We start from the raw sequence: 10,321 nt of genomic DNA on the forward strand, positions 1-10,321 counted from the left end.
GTATGTGATCAGTACTTTGAATGTACTGGTATGCTAAAATGAGGTAGGCTAATAAGCATGGTTTCATGAACGAAAATAATATCTGTCTGAATATACATGTAATCATGGAGTACTAAATAGAACGCAATGAAATCTAAAGATAATGAAATTATGTAGAATCTGTAAACACTAAGTATGCATGAAAGTCTGTAAATGCTGAAGATACGTGAAATCTGTGGATACTGAGGATGCATGACCAAGCATTTATCATGAACTGAGTAAAATCTGTAAAACTGAAATACTGAAATAACTGAAATCTGCATGCTTTGGTCAACATCACTAAAACTGGTTAACTGAACTGAGACTGTAGTTGAGACTATGACTGAGACTGTGTGAGGTATCATCTAACCGACATGCCCCAATCTGAGCTAACTGGGGTTCAACCTGTAACCCCAGTTGGAAGGGTGTTAATACCGTGCCACGGGTACTAATGTGGGCTATGTGGATCCACTAAACTGATATATTGTCCAAAGGACTAAGGGTGTCAAGCCTGAACTGACGGGTGACCCCTACGAGATAGTCAAGCCTAATCTGACGTGTGACTTCTTATATCCTACGCTGGCTACATAGTTCTAGAGTATAGGGACTGCTACTAACGACTCTGGCTATCTGACGGGGATGCCGCCATCCCTATACTTGCTTGGTGCTAAATCCTACTCCCAACTGAAAGACACTGAAATACTAGACTATCCTAAGTTTAACTAACTGATATTTGACTGTTCTGATAATGCTCATGATGTAGTCTAAAGTCTATTATGTAATGTACTGAGACTAGACTAAATAAACAACTATGGTTTTCGAGTGTTTAACACCCCCAACACTCAAAAACAATAATAGTGAAATGACACTAAAGCTTGAAGGACAAAGCATGAAGGCTCTTATTAAATCAATCACTCTTGTAGACATTTTATCAAACACTAGTAATTCATGGTTTAAAACAATCATAGAAATGTCATGGAACTTATAGAAATAGCATGAATTCAACATAATAGTATTAAATCAGGGTTTAATTCAAGGAATAATGACACTAAAACGTGGAGAATTGAATAATAACAATAATTTCATGATAACATGGTATAAAATCAATAGTACATGAAGATTCATGAATGAAATCATAATTTAAAATCAAATGACTTGACAAGATCACAATTTTATAATTTAAAAAGATTGTTTGGACTTCATGGATGAACATCTAACATACCTTAACGGATGAATTTCTTGAAGTTCTTGGTGAATTTGTGAGCTTTGGCCTTGAATTTGAGAGCTAGGATTCTTGATTGAGAGAGAATTTTCTTGATTTGGAAAAAAAATTATTAAAATAAGGAAGTAATAGGTTAATTAGGGTGGATTTTGTGTTAAAAGGCTGACTAAGGTGAGGAGAAAAGGACTTTAATGCCCTCAGACTTAAAACTCGAAATTACTAAAAATTCCCGATTTCGTGGGCTGGTGCGACGCGGCGCTATCGCGCCACGTCACTAGAAATTGACAACTGGGAACTGGGCTGACGGCGCGATGCGGAGCTATCGCGGAGCCTCACTGATTCTGATTTTTACACATGGCGCGACGCGCCATGATCGCGCTGCCTCTCTGGAAATTGACAATTATGAACTGGCCTATGGCGCGACGCGCTATTATCTCGGAGCAACACTGGAAATTGACAATTACTACTTACACTGACTCCGCAGCGCGCTAAGGGTTAAAATGACGGGGTTTTGCGACTGAAACTTAAAATCGCCATAACTTCTTACCCGGTTATAGAATTTTGACGAATTTTATATCGTTGGAAAGTTAATTCAATTTCCTATGCAATGACAGGCTCTAAACTGAAATATATTGAATGTTTCAAAAATTTTATATACGAATACTCATGTATTGGGGTATTACATATTTTTATTGCACTTTTCTCCCTTCTTTTGCAGTATAATGGTATACTGGTTAATGATTTTGATTTGGCCAACCACATTGGCACTGGTTAACAACTTAAAGTTACATTATTAGATGGAGGGGGAACACCAAGTGCTTAGCCAACAATATGGAGAAATGCGAATTCGCTATTCATTTTACTAGCCATCTCAATACAATGCTCTTCTGAGCTCATACTTGTAAAATGGATCAAAAATATTGCTTAGTAGCTTTATTTTACCACTGTTGAATGAATGAATGCATCTGCTTAGTAGATAGAACCAAATGATATTGTATTCAAACCAAATCCAAAATTTTCAAAATGTAGTTCCAGGTAGAAGTGCTCATGCACATAGTAGCATTAAATAGAAGTTACAGTGATTTTATTGATTAAAATGACATGAGTGTAAAACTCCTATGCTGCAAAGTTGGACTGTTTTCGAAACATTAGAGCTACAGCCTTGGAGCCTACTTCTTTACAGTTGTAATGATAAACTTCAGAACGAAGCACCAAAAGAGTGAACATTTTGACATCCAGTACTAAACGATGACATGAACTACTACTGTTGTACAACACCACCTATAAACAAACTGGGGCAAGGAGATAACTGGCTTAGAGAATGGTATGCACATCATGGTGGTTCCAGCCATGCAGTCTGACCTGAGGAGTGACACCAGGAGGTACTTCAAAGGAAATGGTTACAGTCACCACTTCACCTGGTACCAGTGAAAAATAGTTGTCGGAGTAATGAACAGGAAGGATACGCGTGTCTTCAACTTTATTGTGCTCCTTCTTTGAAGCATGAACAGAGAAATGAAGAAAGAAAGCAACTCCTTTCCCCGTTCCATTAACTTCAGAAACCATCGCCTTGTTGTACTCCCTTGAAAAGTTTTTCACGTATAAACTGATTTCATGTTTCTTTCCATCCAAAAGGTAAAAAGATTCTGATGAATCCAATTCACCAAAGCTGCCATTTCTTCTGATAAAGTTATTTCTATAGAGTGGTGTGTTAGAATCTGGCTTCTTTGATGTATTCTGGATATGCATGCGCATTTCATAGCTCGATCCTTTAATAAAGGTTAGAGAAGTTATCTTGAGGGGTGGTCTTCTCTCCCTGAATGGTTCCAAAAGCTTGTAATCATCACCTGTTAGGTGCAACCAGTAAAAGTTCCTTGAGTATATGCGATTATCAGACATATCATAGAGTTTGAGAAGAAGAAAGTAAACTGGCTTTGGATTCTTCGACTTTGGATACTTCCATCTCAAATGTAGGTATAACTTTTTTGGGTGGCACAGCAAGTTTTTCAGAGGTTTTGTTGTATGGACATTCGCCTTCCAAATCCCAAACTGAGGCTTCTTCTATTGCAACATTAGAAAGTTCCTCCGACGTAGTGTTCACAACCTGTAGTCAGTGAGTAAAATAATCATGAAAACAGTAGAATTCCGCCAGATCTCATGCTAGTTCCTGCATTATCCCTTTTAGGATGCAAAAGTTGCACATTTAAATCTAGGTGATATGGAAGAAACAGTATTATTTCCCTGTCCGTAAAAGTAAGCCGTAAATTAAAAAAAAAAAATCAAATAAAAAAAAAAAAATGATCATTGCACACACTTCAGATTCTGAATTCTAACCTTCAATACTGTTTATTATTAAAGTTCAAGTACATCCACTTTCTATTATTTAAGCCAAAATATCAGATTTATTCTCTAACAGTGCTAGACAGATGATTACCTCTATAGAATATGTTTCCAGATTAAGCTGAACATGAATTGGTTCTGCGGCAGAGGGGCAGCCATAGAATCCTGCTGTTTGGTCGTGGAGATGATCATAAAACTGGCCTCTTAAACCTGTCCATGGGTTTTGAGTTTTCCATATCAAAACACCTGTATATCTGCTCCACATGTCGGATGTGTAGCCTTCTAAAAGAGCTCTGTACAGAACATGGTTAAAAAGCTGTGCCTGATATGATTTATTAACAAATGCAGAAACAATAAAGAAATCAATGAAAATGAGTTTGCACATCCACCTTCAGACAAAAATCATCCACATCTTTTGGTGTCCCATATGGTAATATCTGGTCATGAACTTTTACTGGTTTGGAGTAAGGTATGTATTTATGGATAAGTCCATATGGGACTGGGGACTTCTTCAATATAGCCATCTGCTAATTTTTTGAACAGAGGAATTTGCCACCCTTCTGGTGGCATAGTTGCTCTAATAGTAGCTGCAACTGGCATCCCCCCACATTTCCGAGTCAGGCTTGAAGAAGTCCTCCGGGTTCTGAATTTCGTAAGAACCATCAGACATAGAACCTTGAATGTAGACTCTAGTACGAATCTAGATATCGACTTGGGTCCTTTATCACAGGAGTAATTGCTGAGGTGCCACTGTTGTTTGAATTCATATAATATGGATGGAGTTGTAGATCATTCTTCAAAACAGCGTTGACGTCAGGTGGTGGAACTCGTTCATTTCCCCCAACCCACAAGGAGAGAATAGGATGGTTCCTCAAAAGCTTAACAGTATCCCTTGCACATAGCAAGAAAAGATCATGGTCAAGTGGGCCATATGGGTTTGACACGGGGTCACCTCGTCTCCAGTACATGAAGAATGAGATATTCACATTATCATCTTCTTTTATTCTATAGGGGGCTAATTTATAAATGCACTCCATCACCAAGTAACTCTACTTCTACCATTTTAAATGGTATTTGAAACAGACGCAAATTTTGTGTGTCTATCCATGACTAAAGAAGGGCAGTCCGGTGCACTAAAGCTACTGCTATAGGCGGTGTCCGGGGAAGGGCCCCACCACAAGTGTGTATCGTACACAGCCTTACCTTGCATTTCTGCCAGAGGATGTTTCCAAGGCTTGAACCCGTGACCTCCTGGTACTATTGCAAGGACCTCCACACAGAATAAAAGTAGCAACTTTCTATAGTAAAACAAGTGATCAGTTCAAGCCTGCGGAAACCATATTGTTTAGATACTCTGTACATGAAGACCAATGAATGCTTCTGCTCTAAAGAGTCCAACTAATATGTTAGCTTCATCAGCCTAGCAAGATATGTGGACATTCACAACAGTGTTGCAATAATCGTCATCACCAAAAAAAAAAAGCAGAGTCTAGTTACCCTTTAGAAGTTGGGAACAATCCATCTGAGAGGATACAATTAAATTCAAGACTATATAAAGAAACTAAGGACCCTAACATCCACCGATATTGGACTCCAACACACCCACCACACCACCCCCAGGACTGGACATAGACAATATAAGACAGGTGTCCCAACATCGGAAACAATGAATTGGGTCTTTAACCTCAAAAGCTAGCTCATGAAGGGAGGATTACCCAAGACCATATAAGGAGACTAAGGACCCTTTAACTCACTGATGTGGGACTCCAACAATCATATTAACTAACGAGACAATCTACTATTTTCTCTAAAGATAAAGGGAGGAGATTTCGAAGTTTCAGTTTATCTTCCACCAGTAGCACTATCTATATGACTCTCAATTTTGCGGAAGCCAAAATGGTGACTCCATGTATCTGACACAATTAACATATGTTTGAAATTCACATACGCAAAGTTGAGGTTATATATGTAAAACTGCAGGCTAAAATCTCATAAACACAATGTTTCCGCCAAGTGAGATACTTTTATATGTATTCATATGGTAATTCTAAATGTCAAAAGAGAAGAGTAACAGTGATGAAATCGATGCAAAACTAGCACAGAAACAGTAACTCTGTCCTCACCTTATTGGAGTCATCCAATCCCAACCTTCGACATATTGTGCAGCAACATGTTTCCCGATCTAAGATATGGAGAAGAGAAAAATTATGGTCCGTTCCACACATCATAGGGAAGCATATATTTTCACTACTGATCTTTTGCAAATGAGACAATGAAAGGACAGGCACTCTTTCTTGTTAAATAAAACGGGTTTACAATAAATAAAACAACTGTAGAGGAAACACAACCAAAATTGCCAACACAGAATAATTATGCGAACTTTACTAATTCTTTCTCCCGAATTACAGAAAGTGAAAAGGGACTAATCCATGTCCCTTACTAAATCACTAGCTTGTGGCACTAAATTCGAACTAATCAAGGTAATCAAAGCAACAAATCAGTTTCACAGCGCCACATCTGAACTCAGTCCATCTCATTGACTAAAAGTTGCTTGATGAAATAACCACACACCCCAGAAAAGGTTACTCGATACATGTGGAATGTTGGGATATCTTACAAGTTTTCAGTTGATTTGTACTCAATAACTTCTTTTTTACTATTTATGAAATATGTGATCTATTAATAACAAAGCCTCAATTCAAAATATTAACAACAGAGCATCCAGAGGATGCAAGGGTAATTTGTACTCAACGCCTTAAGTTTAAACTATGAATAAGAAAGGAAAACAGGATAGGTTTTTGGCTTCGTAAACGAACAATATACAGATTTGAGAATAGCACACATCATAGCAGCATAAAAATAATCCTACTCAAAAGATTAGATCATTTAGTTTATAAACTGAAGAATACGTACTGGGAAACATCAATTGGACCATTAGTTCATACAGCTTTTCCCAGTTAACTAGTATCAGCGAGTCTGGGAAATGGTTAACCTATAAGCCTGGGATTTTGCACTTCAATATTACAGTTTAAAGTTCCTGCTAATAGATAGACAACCAGACACCAACCATCTTGTCTCATATGTAATCTAGGGAGATGCTATGGTCTTGGATGGTGTGTGCAAATATAACCTTAAAGCAACATATATTAAAAATTTATGCGTATCAGAAATCAGGGAGTGTTTTGATATAAATATTAAGAGCTAAAAATTAATTACAGTGTGTTAGTTGGAACAAATATTATGAAGTTAAAGTTTAAGATAGTTCGAAGAAAACACTTTCCGCCCATCAGTGAGGGAAGTCATTTTTCCCTTTTGGCAGGAAAACGTTTTCCTAACAAAACACCAGAAAATGACTTCCGCAAGGAAAACATTTTCCTGGAAAATGATATCCAACACATATTTTTTTAGTGTGATTGCATTTATGTCTCCCATGAGAGAATAATCAATGTGCCCCTAGAAGAGAATACTGAAAACTTCCAAAGATGATTTGGCTTAAGTTAGTTTGATCACCACCTTGACCACCGTGAGGAGGAATACGCCCTGGATGATCAGGAGGATAGACAGGCACAGCCAGCAGATTCTGATCATCCGGATGCAGAATGTCAGTAATATCAATAGAATGCCTCCTAAACATTCCCTTTTGAAGCACAGCACCTCCTTGTGCCCATTCAGATAGACTTGAGCAGAATAGTTAATAGCCCGAAAATTAAGATCCACATGCTGTGATTATTTGACTGAAAGAAATTAATCAAGCACTTATCAGTAGAACCGAACACAGGGAACAGTTGCAAAATCACAGAGGAAATGAAGTACGAGATTGTAACATTCGCTAGGTAGTCTGAAAATATATTCTTGAGCTACTCAATGTGCAGAACATATTCGATAAGAAGCAGAAAACCCTTTCCAGAAAATGAGTCACCGAATGCAAATGAGACAGATTAGATAATTTGTATCCATATCAGCTTACATTCAAACCCAGAAAGTGTAGTGCTCCCTCCCTGAATCAGCAACGTCAATAATTGATTCATTTCCCAGCCCATAGAAACGACAGTAATGCAAGTGGTGGAGACGATAATGTATCATTTTTTTCATTTGTCATGTTGCTACCTCAAAGCATTTGAGCCTCACACAATAACCTTGGTTAGCTTTGTCACGACCCATCCCGACCCCTGGTCGCGACGGGCATCCCGAACCATCAAGGCTCGAAACATCCTTGTAACTCTCAACCCCCAGCGATATTGTCCACTTTGGACCCAGGCCTGCACCGCTTTAAAACGCATCGCCAGAGAGTAACTTTCTTACTTATATACTCAGCATCCCTCCTGTGTTTTGAAGTCGTGCGGGCCTAGACCCAAAGCGGACACTATCATTAGTTGGTTGGGGGAGTTAGAGGATATCTCGGGCCTTAATTGTTTGGGATGTCTGTCGCGACCAGGCCTCAGGTCGGATCGTGACAAGCTTGGTGTCATAAATGTGCTAAATAGTATAATTTGATTCAAGTTAAGTGTTCAACAGGAACATGACCTAAGGTCAAGTGTTCAAATGAAATATAACTTAACTGAAGTGTTTACACGAAAATAATCAATAAGTTCAGAAATCTACTTATGTATTCAGCCAAAAAAATTTAATTTAAATATAAAATTTAATTAAATTTTAATACGAATATCAAACATTGAGATCAAAACGAAAGGGTGCATCACGTTGGTGGTAATGGTGTTCATGTCTACATCTGCCGTATTCTTTGGTGGGTCCCTTCATAGCCCACATCCCACGTTCAAAATGTTGACCCATGACTTATATTGCTTAATCACATTCTAACCCCTCTAATTAAATTATCATCATTATATTAAAAAAAAAATACTTGGCTCATTTCAAATTACTATTTCTTTTTTCATTACATAAAATAAAATCATCAAAAATAAAAGGAAACAATTATTGATATTGCAAAAATCTTGTTGCCTAACCTTTGGAAGGCAGAAAATTATTGGCACTCTTTTTAGTCATAAATATGATAATTTGAAACATCACATTCAAGAAAATTGAGTTTATTATTTTGAAAACTTTAGCTAATGAAAGGTTTTAAAAATATAAATAATGATATTTTGTTAACCATATAAGAAAAAAAGGTCAGTTACATAACTAATATACCATATTTGGAGAAAATTAAACAAAAACATATAAATTATGGAGAAATTTGTGCATTATTTTATGTGGAGTTAAAATATGAAATAAGAAGACGTGTATTATTATTATAGGTTGAACCAATATTTTTCTCCTAAACAGACTATTTAGATAACAGTATAAACTAATTTTTAACACAAATATATGATTTGAGCCAAAGTTATTGAATTTTATAAAAGGCATAATATATGGATAGATACTTTAATTTGACATCAACTGATAAATAAATATTTTAACTTTAAGTATGCACATTTATACAACTCAACTCGTCTCCTGTCTCCACTGTATCAGTTGCATCTAGACATCTCCAAGTTGGGTGTCCATGAGATACAGTGAGGACGAATCAAGTGTTTCGTTGTCAGTTCAGACCAAGTTGAAGCGCCTAGTATGCACTCTCAAAAGTTTGAGTTCTTACTCATCAATTGAGACCAAGATCAAGTGTTTATTTACATATTATGTCTTTTGCAGAACCAATAACTATCATTATGGCTCCGCTTGCGTATAATAAAGTTATTTAAAGACAAAACTAGCCTTATATGATGAATTGAACCTTTTAGGTGCTAACATTTAGGAAAAATGTGGTAGGATGTGTTTCTTCCGAATGGGTTCGAAAATGAAGGAGGCCGAGGATGGTCGTAGGTGCGTCTTATCCGAAGGGAGCACATTTTTATTTACTAACGTGGCATGATTATCGGGCCCTCGCCCTCCTCCTTACAGTGGCTTTCAGCTCCTCTACTCGTTCTGCCCTTCCTATTGGGATAGCAACCCTCGATCTTTACCTACCCTTTCTACTATGAAATTTTGGCTATGCCCGAAAAAATGCTGGCAACAACTGAAAGAAAGGAGTCCTAACTGTCGTGTCCGCCCCCTTAGTCAATAGGGCAAAGCAGGTTCAGCATCTACTACAAAAGAGAGAATATATGCATTGCGAGATCTGAAATAATTGAGCTTTAATGTGGATACCGAACCAAAATACACACAAAAAAAACCATTGGTAAGGAAAGAAGAAAGGGCAAAGGTGTCATTGTAAAGTAAATAGTCATGGACCATGTGCTCAAAAACAAAGAGGGGCTCAAATCATTGAACTGTTTTTGGTATCAGTTGAAGTTGTGGTTACTAATAAAGACATTTATGAAGCAGTAAAAAGTACAGTAATTATAAGTCTCAAAAATTTCCCATTGGAGAACTCCTAAAATCTGACAAATTCCTCTTGTGTCAGCTTACTCCATAAATACCCTTGAAAAATCTTACAGGTAAAAGTTGTAAGGTAGTACTAATAAAGTCGCCATTAATGGTGAAATCAAGAAAGTCAATCTTAACAATTTTCCCATTTTGAAGAAAAATAGTCATAAAGATTGAGTCTTTTGAGTTTTTTTTGTTAGAATTTTTTTCCAATTGTGAAGAAAAACAGTCATAAAAATTGAATCTTTTGAGTTTTCTGTTGGAAATTTTGAGGAAAAAAACAATCTTTTTGTAATAAAGATTGAGTCTTTGAGGTTTTTTGTTGGAAATTTTGAGGAAAAAGAACTATCTTTTTGTCATAAAGATTGAGTCTTTGAG

General features: G+C 37.0%; 1 protein-coding gene and 1 pseudogene across 3 annotated transcripts in view; one reads left to right on the forward strand and one right to left on the reverse strand.

The window, feature by feature from the left end:
• Positions 1–2,302: 2,302 nt before the first annotated feature.
• On the reverse strand, positions 2,303–8,027 carry LOC107876946 (annotated as a pseudogene).
• A 1,826-nt stretch (positions 8,028–9,853) lies between these two features.
• The window catches only part of LOC107878831, a 6,382-nt gene continuing 5,914 nt past the window's right edge, over positions 9,854–10,321 (forward strand). Inside the window, exon 1 of one of the 3 annotated variants that reach the window (XM_016725979.2) lies at positions 9,854–10,014. The gene's annotated coding sequence lies outside the window, so the exon portion shown is untranslated. The other 2 variants (XM_047393389.1, XM_047393388.1) reach the window with 2 other exon arrangements.

Source organism: Capsicum annuum, chromosome 7, assembly GCF_002878395.1.
Source record: "Capsicum annuum cultivar UCD-10X-F1 chromosome 7, UCD10Xv1.1, whole genome shotgun sequence".
In the NCBI taxonomy this organism is placed as follows: domain Eukaryota; kingdom Viridiplantae; phylum Streptophyta; class Magnoliopsida; order Solanales; family Solanaceae; genus Capsicum; species Capsicum annuum.